Raw genomic sequence first — 12626 nt, 5'->3', positions numbered from 1 at the left:
CAAGATCTGATGGTTTTATAAGGGGTGTTCCTCTGCACAAGCTCTTCTCTCTTTCCCTGCCATCATCCGTGTAAGATGTGACCTGCTTCTCCTTGCTTTCCACCATGATTGTGAGGTCTCTCCAGCCACATGGAACTGTGAGTCAATTAAATCTTTCTTTTGTAAATTGCCCAGTCTCAGGTATGTGTTTATCAGCAATATGAAAATGGACTAATACGACTGTACATTTAAAAATGGTGAAGATGGTAACTTTTATGTCACATGTGTTTTACAATTAAAAATTATTTTAAAGCATCATGTCATGTCTCTGTCACCATATTCTATTGTTGGAAGCAATCACTCTTCTGCCAGTATTCAAGGGCAGGGTATGCAAAACCTGTCTCTTCATGAGAAGAGTGTCATAAATTTGCTGGGGTAGATGTTTGTTTTTTAGAGATTTAGAATCTTTAGAATCTTTCTCTGTTGCCCAGGCTGGAGTGCACTGGTGCAGTCATAACTGTCTGCAGCCTCAAATTCCTGGGCTCAAGTGACTCTTGCCTCAGCCTCCCAGGTAGTTGGGATTATAGGCAGGCACTACCATGCTTGGCTAATTGTTTTATTTTTATAGTATTTAAGCAGTTGGCAGGTGTGTGAAGTGGAATGTTCCACATGCATGCATTTATCCATCCTTACTCTATGAAGCAAACTGAGTAGGTATTTCCTTGCTTTGCAGCCAGCTCTTAGGAATGAGATTATAAAGTAGCTCTCTTGCCCTTTCCACCATGTGAAAATACACCAAGAAATCACCATCTGTGAACCAGAAAGTGGGGCCACACCAGTCACCGTATTTGCCACACCTTAATCTTGAACTTTCCAGTCTCCAGAATTTTGAGCAATAAATTTATGCATAGGAATGGTGGGTCCTTGAACCTCATGCTCTGTGATTTTTGCAGGTGTTCACTGCAAGCCATGCCTGGTTAAACTACTGTGCCTTTTCTTTTCTTTTCTTTTCTTTTTAAAACTTTTTACTTCAGTAGATTTTTGGGGGGAATTGTTGGTGTTTGGTTACATGAAGAAGTTCTTTAGTGGTGATTTCTGAGATTTTGGTGCACCATCACTGAAGTAGTACACATTTTACCCAATATGTAGTCTTTTATCCATCTCCCTCCTTCCACCCTTCCCTTGAATTCCCAAAGTCCCCAAAAGTTTATTGTGTCATTCTTATGCCTTTGCATCCTCAGAGCTTAGCTCCTACTTATGAGTGAGAACATATGATATTTCACTTTTCATTCTAGTTGAAGTGAGTTGCTTCACTTAGAATAACAGTCTCTAATTCCATGCAGCCTCCTGCCAACGCCATTATTTCATTCCTTTTTATGGCTGAGTAGTATGCCATTGCAACAAAAGCTAAAATTGACAAAAGGGATCTAATCAAACTAAAGAACTTCTGCACAGCAAAAGAAAGTACTATCAGAGTTAACAGGAAACCTAGAGAATGGGAGAAAATTTTTGCAATCTACCCATCTGACAAAGGTCTAGTATCCACAATCTATAAGGAACTTAAAATAAACAACCCCCTCAAAAAGTGGGCAAAGTATATAAACAGACACTTCTCAGGAGAAGATATTTATGAAGAAAAGCTCGTCACCATTAGAGAAATACAAATCAAAACCACAATGAGATACCACCTCATGCCAATTACATTGGGGACCATTAAAAAGTCAAGAAACAACAGATGCTGGAGAGGATGTGGAGAAATAGGGATGCTTTTACACTGTTCATGGGAGTGTAAGTTAGTTCAACCATAGTGGAAGACACTGTGGCGATTCCTCAAGGATCTAGAAACAGAAATATCATTTGACCCAGCAATTCCATTACTGAGTATATACTCAAAGCATTATAAATCATTCTATTATAATGACACATGCACATTTATGTTTCTTGCAGCACTATTCACAGTAGAAAAGACTTGGAACCAATCCAAATGCCCATCCATGATAGGCTGGATCAAGAAAATGAGGCAATTATACACCATGGAATACTATCTATCCCTGGAAGCTTGATTTGGCAGGTTATGGGTGGGGACCAGGATTCTCTCTAGTTGAATCTGATGAGATGATGGATTTGGAAAAGTAAAGGTCTGTATTATTCCCAGATGGTATGAAAGCTTCTGCATTCCACTGGGGGCATGGGGTTAGGTAATCACCCTATTAATGACCCTATGATGCTCCCTGTGTCAGTATGTTTGTTTGACTTTTCTCCAATTAATTTTGCCTTTTGTGAGTTGATTTTTCAGAGCAAAAAGGGAATGTTTTCCCTTGGCATCTGCAAGGATAATAAATTTAGATGTAACATAAAAAATTTTGGAAATTTTGGGAGAATTTATATGTTTAAATATCCAGGAATTTGTCTTAGGGAAAAAAAAGGAATAGTATTGGAAGGAGGATGCAGGAGGAATGAGAGAGAAACAGAGATTGGGGAAAGTGAGGTTGAAGGAGGGTTTGTACACCTTTCACATGCTGGAGAGATACTGAGGAGACCAATTGGGGAAATATGAGCTTAGGCATTTCTAGTGTGTGCCTATTCGAGACACTGGTGAAATAATGGAATTATTTTTTAGAGCTTCTCTGGATATAGGAGATGGTTTCCATTTGAATGGAATGCTGTCTTGCTGAGCCAGGAAATAAGGCTTTCCTTAAACGGGCCTCATAGATCATCAGACTTTTGAAAAACTTGCCAATCAGTGACCTTGCTGGGTCTGCACTCAAGTATTTAGGTTGGTGCACAGGTAATTGAAGTTTTGTCATTACTTTCTTTCTTTCTTTTTTTAAATTTGATGATTTATAGTAAATTTACCAATCTGTGTGGTTATCAACACAATCCAGTTTTAAAACATTTCCATCACTCCAGCAAGACGCTGTATGCCAACTTACAGTTAATCCTTGTTCCTGTTCTCAGTCTCAGAAAATCACTATTCTCCATTGTCTTTAGAAGTTTGCATTTTCTGAACATTTTAAAAATGGAATCATGCAATATGTGGGTTTTTGTGTGTGGCTTCTTTAGTTCAGCATAATGTTTTTTTTATTTTTTTATTATTAGTTTTTTATTAGTTTTTTTTATTATTGTACTTTAAGTTCTAGGGTACATGTGCACAATGGGCAGGTTTGTTACATAGGTATACATGTGCCATGTTGGTGTGCTGCACCCATTAACTCATCATTTCTATTAGGTGTTTCTCCTAATGCTATCCCTCCCTCAGCCCACCATTCCAACACAAGCCCCAGTGTGTGATGATCCCTGCCCTTTGTCCAAGTGTTTTCATTGTTCAATTTCCACCTGTGAGTGAGAATATGCAGTGTTTGGTTTTCTGTCCTCATGATAGTTTGCCCAGAATGATGGTTTCCATCTACATCCATGTCCCTGCAAAGGACATGAACTTATCCTTTTTGATGGCTGCATAGTATTCCATGGTGTATATGCACCACATTTTCTTAATCCAGTCTATCACTGATGGACATTTGGGTTGGTTCCAAGTCTTTGCTCTTGGAATAGTGCCACAGTAAACATACGTGTTCATGTGTCTTTATAGTAGCATGATTTATAATCCTGTGGGTATATACCCATTAAGGGATTGCTGGGTCAAATGGTATTTCTAGTTCTAGGTCCTTGAGGAATCACCACACAGTCTTCCACAGTGGTTGAACTAGTTTACATTCCCACCAACGTGTAAAAACTTTCCTATTTCTCCACATCCTCTTCAGCATCTGTTGTTTCCTGACTTTTTAATGATAGCCATTCTAACTGGTGTGACATGGTAACTCGTTGTAGTTTGATTTGCATCTCTCTGATGATCAGTAATGATGAGCATTTTTTCATGTGTCTGTTGGCTGCATAAAAGTCTTCTTTTGATAAGTGTCTGTTCACTTCATTTGCCCACTTTTTAATGGAGTTGTTTGTCCTTTTCTAAGTTCTTTGTAAATTCTGGATAATAGTCCTTTGTCAGATAGGTAGACTGCAAAAATTTTCTCCCATTCTGTAATTTGCCTGTTCACTCTGATGGTGTTTTTTCTGCTGTGCAGAAGCTCTTTAGTTTAATTAGAACCCATTTGTCAATTTGGCTTTTGTTGCCATTGCTTTTGGTGTTTTAGTCATGACGTACTTGTCCATGCCTCATTCCTGAATGGTATTGCCTAGGTTTTCTTCTAAGGTTTTAGGTCTAACACTTAAGTCTTTAATCCATCTTGAATTAATTTTTGTATAAGGGGTAAGGAAGGGATCCAGTTTCAGCTTTCTACATATAGGTAGCCAGTTTTCCCAGCACCATTTATTAAATAGGGAATCATTTCCCTATTTCTTGTTTTTGTCAAGTTTGTCAAAAATCAGATGGCTGTACATGTGCAGCTCCATAATTGTCTTCTTTCTGAGGTCCCTGTTCTGTTCCATTTTTCTATGTATCTGTTTTGGTACCAGTACCATGCTGTTTTGGTTACTGGAGCCTTGTATTATAGTTTGACATCAGGTAGCATGATGCCTCCAGCTTTGTTCTTTTTGCTTAGGATTGTCATGGTAATGCAGGCTTTGTTTTGGTTCCATATGAACTTTAAAGTTGTTTTTTCCAATTCTGTGAAGAAAGTCATTAGTAGCTTAGTGGGGATAGCATTAAATCTATAAATTTAATGCCAGTATGGCCATTTTCATAGTATTGATTCTTCTAACCATGATCATGGAATGTTCTTCCATTTGTTTGTGTCCTCTTTCATTTTGTTGAGCAGTGGTTTGTAGTTCTTCTTGAACAGTTCCTTCACACCACTTCTAAGTTGGATTCCAAGTATTGTGTTCTCTTTGTAGCAATTATGAATGAGAGTTCACTCATGATTTGGCTCTCTGTCCATCTGTTATTGGTGTATAGGAATGCTTGTGATTTTTGCACATTGACTTTGTATCCTGAGACCTTGCTGAATTTGCTTATCAGCTTAAGGAGATTTAAGGCTGAGCCAATAGGGTTTTCTAAATATACAATCATGTCATCTGCAAACAGGGACAGTTTGACTTCCTCTTTTCCTAATTGAATATGCTTTATTTCTTTCTCTTGCCTGATTGCCCTGGCCAGAATTTCCAACACTATGTTGAATAGGAGTGGTGAGAAAGGGAATCCCTGTCTTGTGCCAGTTTTCAAAGGGAAGTCTTCCAGTTTTTGCACATTCAGTATGATATTGGCTGTGGGTTTGTCAAAAATAGCTCTTATTATTTTGAGATATGTTCCATCAATACCTAGTTTATTGAGAATTTTTAGCATGAATGGGTGTTGAATTTTGTGAAATGCTGTTTCTGCATGTATTGAGATAATCATGTGGTTTTTGGCTTTGGTTGTGTTTATGTGATAGATTATGTTGATTGATGTGAATATGTTGAAGTAGGCTGGCACCCCAGGGATGAAGCCCACTTGATCTTGGTGGATAAGCTTTTTGATGTGCTGCCAGATTCGGTTTGCTAGTATTTTACTGAGGATTTTCTCATCAATGTTCATCAGGGATATTCGTCTAAAATTATCTTTTTTTGTTATGTCTCTTCCAGCCTTTGGTATCAGGATGATGCTGGCCTCATAAATTGAGTTAGGGAGGATTCCTTATTTTTCTATTCATTGGAATAGTTTCAGAAGAAATGATACCAGCTCCTCTGTATACCTCTTGGAGAATTAGGCTGTGAATCTGTATGGTCCCAGAATTATTTTGCTTGGTAGGCTATTAATTGTTGCCTCAATTTCAGAAACTTTTATTGATCTATTCAGAGATTCAACTTCTTCCTGGTTTAGTCTCCTGAGGGTGTATGTATCCAGGAATTTATCCATTTCTTCTAGCTTTTCTAATTTATTTGCATAGAGGTATTTATAGTATTCTCTGATGGTAGTCTGTATTTCTGTGTGATCAATGGTGATATCCCCTTGATCATTTTTTATTGTGTCTATTTTGTTCTTCTCTCTTTTCTTCTTTATTAGTCTTGCTAGCAGTCTATTAATTTTGTTGATCTTTTCAGCAAACCAGCTCCTGGATTCATTGATTTTTTGAAGGTGTTCTTTGGTCTCTATCTCCTTCAGTTCTGCTCTGACCTTAGTCATGTCTTGCCTTCTGCTAGCTTTTGAATTTGTTTCCTCTTGATTCTCTAGTTCTTTGAATTGTAATGTTAGGTTGTTGATATTAGATCTTTCCTGCTTTCTCCTGTGTGAATTTGGTGCTATAAAGTTCCCTCTACACACTGCTTTAAATGTGTCCAAGAGATTCTGGTACATGTGTGTTTGCTCTCATTGGTTTCAAAGAAAATCTTTATTTCTGCCTTCATTTCGTTATTTACACAGTAGTCATTCAAGAGCAGGTTGATCAGTTTCCATGTGATTGTGTGTTTTGAGTGAGTTTCTTAATCTTGAATTCTAATTTGATTGCACTGTGGTCTGAGAGACAGTTTTTTGTGATTTCTATTCTTTTACATTTGCTGATGAATGCTTTTCTTCCACCTATGTGGTCAATTTTGGAATAAGTGTGATGTGGTGCTGAGAAGAATGTATATTTTGTTGATTTGGGGTGGAGAGTTCTGTAGATGTCCATTAGGTCTGCTTGGTGCACTGATGGGTCTTGACTCTTTATCCAATTAGCCAGCCTGTGTCTTTTAATTGGAGCACTTAGCCCACTTACATTTTGTTACATGTGAATTTGATCCTGTCATTATGATGTTATCTGGTTATTTTGCCAATTAGTTGATACAGTTTCTTCCTAGCATCAATGGTTTTTACAATTTGGCATGTTTTTTCAGTGGCTGGTATAAGTTGTTTCTTTCCATATTTAGCACTTCCTTCAGGAGCTCTTGTAAGGCAAGCCTAGTGGTGACAAAATCTCTCAGCAATTGCTTGTCTGTAAAGGATTTTATTTCTCCTTCAAATATGAAACTTAGTTTGGCTGGTAATGAAATTCTGGGTTGAAAATTCTTTCCTTTAAGAATGTTGAATTTTGGCCCTCACTCTCTTCTGGCTTGTAGAGTTTCTGCCGAGAGATCCACTGTTAGTCTGATGTGCTTCCCTTTGTGGGTAACCCAACCTTTCTCTCTGGCTGCCCTTAACATTTTTTCCTTCATTTCAACCTTGATGAATCTGACAATTACATGTCTTCAAGTTGCTCTTCTCGAGGATTATCTCTGTGGTGTTCTCTGTATTTCCTGAATTTGAATGTTGGCTGGACTTGCTAGATTGGGGTTCTCCTGGATAGTATCCTGAAAAGTGTTTTCCAACTTGGCTCCATTCTCCCCATCACTTTCAGGTACTCCAATCAAACATAGATTTGTTCTTTTCACATAGTCCCATATTTTTTGGAGGCTTTGTTCATTTGTTTCTACTGTTTTTTCTCTAAACTTCTCTTCTCACTTTATTTGATTGATTTGATGTTCATTCACTGATACCCTTTCTTCCACTTGATCAAATTGGCTATTGAAGCTTGTGCCTGCATCACATAGTTCTTGTGCCATGGTTTTTAGCTCCATCAGGTCATTTTAGGTCTTCTCCACACAGTTTATTCTAGTTAGCCATTCATCTAATCTTTTTTCAAGGCTTTTAGCTTCCTTGCAATGGGTTCAAACATCCTCCTTTAGTTTGGAGAAGTTTGTTATTACTGACCTTCTGAAGCCTACTTCTGGCAGTTTGTCAAAGTCATTCTCCATTCAGGTTTGTTCCATTGCTGGCAAGGAGCTGCTATCATTTGGAGGAGAGGAGGTGCTCTGTTTTTTAGAATTTTCAGCTTTTCTGCTCTGGTTTCTCCCCATCTTTGTGGTTTTATCTACCTTTGGTCTTTGATGTTGGTGACCTACAGGTGGGGTTTTTGTGTTTATGTCCTTTTTGTTATGTTGATGCTCTTCCTTTCTGTTTGTTTAGTTTTCCTTCTAACAGTCAGGTCCCTCAGCTGCAGGTCTCTTGGTGTTTGCTGAAGGTCAACTCCAGACCATGTTTGCCTGGGTATAACCAGTGGAGGCTGCAGAACAGCAAATATTGCAGAACAGCAAATATGGCTGCCTGATCCTTCCTCTGGAAGCTTTGTACCCAAGGGGTACCTGCCTGTAGGAGGTGTCAGTCAGCCCCTACTGGGAGGTGTCTCCCATTTAGGCAACACTGGGTTCAGGGACCCACCTGAGGAGGCAGTCTGTCCATTCTCAGAGCTCAAATATCGTTCTGGGAGAAAGATTGTTCTCTTCAGAGCTGTCAAATAGGGACATTTAAGTCTGCAGAAGTTTCTGCTGTCTTTTATTCAGCTATGCCCTGCCCCCAGAGGTGGAATCTACAGAGGCAGTAGGCCTGGCTGAGCTGTGGTGGGCTCCATCCAGTTCAAACTTCCCTGGCTGCTTTGTTTACCTACTCAAGCCTCAGCAATGGCAGATGCTCCTCCTGCTAGCAAGCTACTGCTTCGCAGGTCAATCTCAGGTTGCTGTGCTAAGCATGAGCAAGGCTCCTTGGGCATGGGACCTACTGAGCCAGGCATGGAGTATAATCTCCTGGTGTGCCATTTGCTGAGACCGGTAGAAAAGCACAGTATTTGGGAGGGAGTGTCCCATTTTTCTAGGTACCATCTGTCATGGCTTCCCTTGGCTAGGAAAGGGAAACCCCCAACGCCTTGCACTTCCCGGTTGAGACAATGCCCTGCCCGGCTTCAGCTCACCCTCCATGGGCTGCACCCACTGTCCAACCATTCCCAGTCAGATGAACAAGGTACCTCAGGTGGAAATGCAGAGATCACCAGTCTTCTACATCAATCACGCTGGGAGCTGCAGACCGGAGCTCTTCCTGTTTGGCTATCTTGGAACAGACCCTGCCATTACTTCCAATGGCAAAAACTGCAATTACTTGTGCAACAACTTAACCTTCAGCTCTTTGTTTCCTGAATTGCAATTATTTGTCCATCAGTCAGAGCTGTCCTCAGCACCTCACCTTCGTCCCCTGACTCCCATTGCAGACAGTTTGTCTTCTCAAGCTTATTATTATAACTGATGCCAAAAGGTGAAGACTTCTCATGTCTTCAGCACCCAGGGTAGCAAGATGCAAGACCATTTAAAATGTTAATAGTGTGTCTGTAATACACACACAACCACATATAGCACCATCTTTATGAAGGCTTAAGATGATGTTGTCATTTTCCTTGTCATTTCCATGGGAAGCTGCTCTTCATCCCACAGGGAAGGCCCCAGTTCCCTATCCAAAGTGGCATCAAGGAGATGCTCTAACAAAAAATGAAATGTAATTAGGGACCTGCTGTTCCTATTTGAACGCTTAATATCAGCCTCATGGTTGGCACTATCCATCTCAGATGCCAGCCAATGTAGCAAAGTGTGTAGGTGATCCCAGTGTCTGAACCCAGCCCACAGTTGGCTAGCTCATTCCCCCTGTGTATTAGGAATTGAACATGGGATTGTATCCTCACCTTGGACCGGCCACTGAGAGGTGTCCCAGTGCCATTGTGAGAGGCAGCCTGCTGGGTTTTGAGAATGGCACAGCCAGTTCACACACATGTCTGCCAGAATCAACAGGGAAGGGGCTTTCCAGCTTTTCTCCTGACCTTCAGCATGTGGAGAGAGGTCCTGAGGAGAGAGGAGTGCTTGATGAAGCTCTCAGAGTCTTTTGCATCCACATGGCCAGTATTTTAGCTTTTCTAGCTGCAAATGGTATTCCTGCTCAAATACATGTCCTTTTATTATATAAAAAAAGTGAAGTGTTCCTTTTTTGTTGAAATGGCCAGTATATGGGAAAGTTCTTTTTGCTTTGGAACAAACTGATAGGGAAGAAAAATCATCCCAATGGGCCACCTCAGCTGGTATCTAACTCCTTTGTAACCTAGAAATAATTGGAAGAAAGGGCTTCTGCTTAGACTAGAGATCCTCAGAAACTAAAATGCATATAGTGTTCAACACACAAATGCCTTTAATGCACCCCCCCTAGTTTCTATCACATTGCCATCCCAATTACTCAACACTACCAGAGATGTGTTCTGTAGAATTGTCATGAACTGTTGGTTAAACTGAGATGCTTTAAAGTGTCAATTGCAAAAGTTTGTTGCTTCAAAATTGCTCAAAACTATTCACATGCAAACTTAGTGGGTGGGCTTTCATGTGTATCATTAATCCATGTCTTAGTGATTTATTATTATCCATATAAGCATGACATATCCATATGAGTGTGTCAAAACTACAGCTATAAATGCAGATGTGCATATTGGTGTTGAGAATGGAACCAGCAACAGCTTGCTATGATTTTTGAGGACATTCACTGGAATGCTGCATTCACAAAATGCCTGTAATCCTTCCTCAATTTCTGAAATGTGCTGCAAATTCATAAAAGCAAGTGAAGGATAGGCGACTAATTTTCAGGACAATATAATATGGCTGATTTTAGGCAAAATCAATTACAGCATTATAGACAGAATTGTTCTTTGCTCAAGTGGTTTTCTCATCTGCCTGCAAAATCATTTTATCCCAGGCCAGGCGCAGTGGCTCACGCCTGTAATCCCAGCACTTCGGGAGGCTGAGGCAGGCGGATCACGAGATCAGGAGATTGAGACCATCCTGTGAATGGTGAAATCCCGTCTCTACTAAAAATACAAAAAAATTAGCTGGGCATGGTGGCGGGCGCCTGTAGTCCCGGCTTCTGAGGAGGGAAAATGGCATGAACCCAGGAGGCGGAGCTTGCAGTGAGCGGAGATCGCGCCACTGCATTCCAGCATGGCAGACAGAGCAAGACTCCATCTCAAAAAAAAAAAAAAAAAAAATCACTTTATCCCTTCCCGTTGTTAGCATCCTGGGCTTTATTGGTATCATTCAAACCATTTCATCATCATTAACAAACTGGACTGTGGGCACCATCTCGGTCACGTCGGTACTTTCCTCTGCCTTCCTTCTGCTGGTACTGAGATAAAAGAGGAATTCTGTCTTCTACTTTAAGAATCCATACTGAAGGAAGGGCATGGTCCGAAGTTCACAGCTGTTTTATCCATACCAAGAGAAGTACTGAGGGCAAAGATGATGCAGCACATGATGATCTCAGAGCCCCTCTGTATGTGTTTGAGATGTCTGCCCTTACCAATACTGCATGGAGTACATCTTGTCTCTCAGGCTCTGGATTCATGAAACAGAGCTGGGAAAATAGAGCTGTGGAAATGGCTAAGACTTGATTTAAAGGTAAAATTAAAACTAGGAGTACAGCAAGGGTAAGATTTCCCATGGTAGCTACATGATGGGCTAAATGTATCCTCAAGTTTTCTCTGTAGAAGTTGGTCCCATTCCTAATCAAAAAGTGATCCACAGGTCCAGTCAATAAGGCAATGGGAGCAGTCTCTTGACTGCAAAACATATTCAGATGTTAGAATCACTATGGAGCACGTGCATTTGATTCTGGTCTCCACTGCCAGAACCCCTGGGTTCAAAATTTGACACTGCCAGGAACTGCTCATTTGAAGAATTACAGCAGTGTCCTGGGCTTCTATTGCTTTCTCTCTGAAATGAGGGTATTTAGAGCATGCTATTGTTTCTGGAATATTACATATGAGTAAGGGAGGGATTTCCTCTTCGGGACAAGAAGGAATAACATAGACTGGCTTAACTCTCCTAACTGAAACAACCAGAAAAACAAACAAAATGTATGAAAGAGTGGTTTCATGAGTCTAGAAACAGGGCAGTGAAGGACAGTGCTCCCTGAGAGCCAGGAAACTAAGAAGGTGAGCACCATGTTTGACACAGCTGACTGCCTTGACAGGGCTGTAGGGCAAACAAACCACTGGGGAAAGAACCATCTGAAATAGAGAAAACAGTGTGTGGTGCTCACACAGGGCTGGAAAGAGTGTCTGTTTCCAACAGCCAGACTATAAAAAGCCTTGTAATTCAGAAAGGTCTTGTGTGAATACTGGGGAATATTTAGCGCCAGGCTGAGTCCTGCTCTGAATCTTCCTAATGATTCACAATAGCAAGGCTCCAACATGCCAATTGTCTCCAAGTAACTTAACCTAAAGTGAGCAGATCGTTCAAATATATTTGTAGGAATACAAAAATATCTGGCATACAAGAAGATTCATAGTGTTTGGCATCCAATCAAAAATGTCTAGGAATGCAAAGAAGCAGGAAAAACTCATCAGCGGACACTGACCCCGAATGGATGCATATGTGAGATCATATTTTTGGGCCTCAAGATTTTGCCCTTTGTTTGCTTCTCAAAGTCTTGTGGTTTTAGGTTTTATATATAGGTCTATGATCTATCTTGAGTAACATTAGGATGCATGTATGTTTATTTATGTGTATTATTTGTAGGCATGAACTGAAGTTCATTTTTTTGCATATGAATATCTAGTTGTTCCAGCACCATTTGTTGAAAACATTATCCTTTTTTCACCGAATTGCTTTGCACATTTGCCAAAATCAGTTGTGCATATATGTGAGTCTATGCTGTTCCATTGATCTAATTTGTCTATCTTTATGCCAATACCACACTCTCTTGATTATTCCAGGTTTCTAACACAACTTGAAATCAAATAGCATTAGTCTTTCAATGTTGTTCTTTTTTTTTTTTCAAAGTTTAACATCTTAACTTTATTAGGTCTTCCAACAAATGACCAATTTATATCTCCTCATTTACT

This window comes from Pongo abelii, chromosome Y (assembly GCF_028885655.2).
Source record: "Pongo abelii isolate AG06213 chromosome Y, NHGRI_mPonAbe1-v2.0_pri, whole genome shotgun sequence".
Classification (NCBI taxonomy): domain Eukaryota; kingdom Metazoa; phylum Chordata; class Mammalia; order Primates; family Hominidae; genus Pongo; species Pongo abelii.
Note: the sequence above shows the minus strand (reverse complement) of the source record.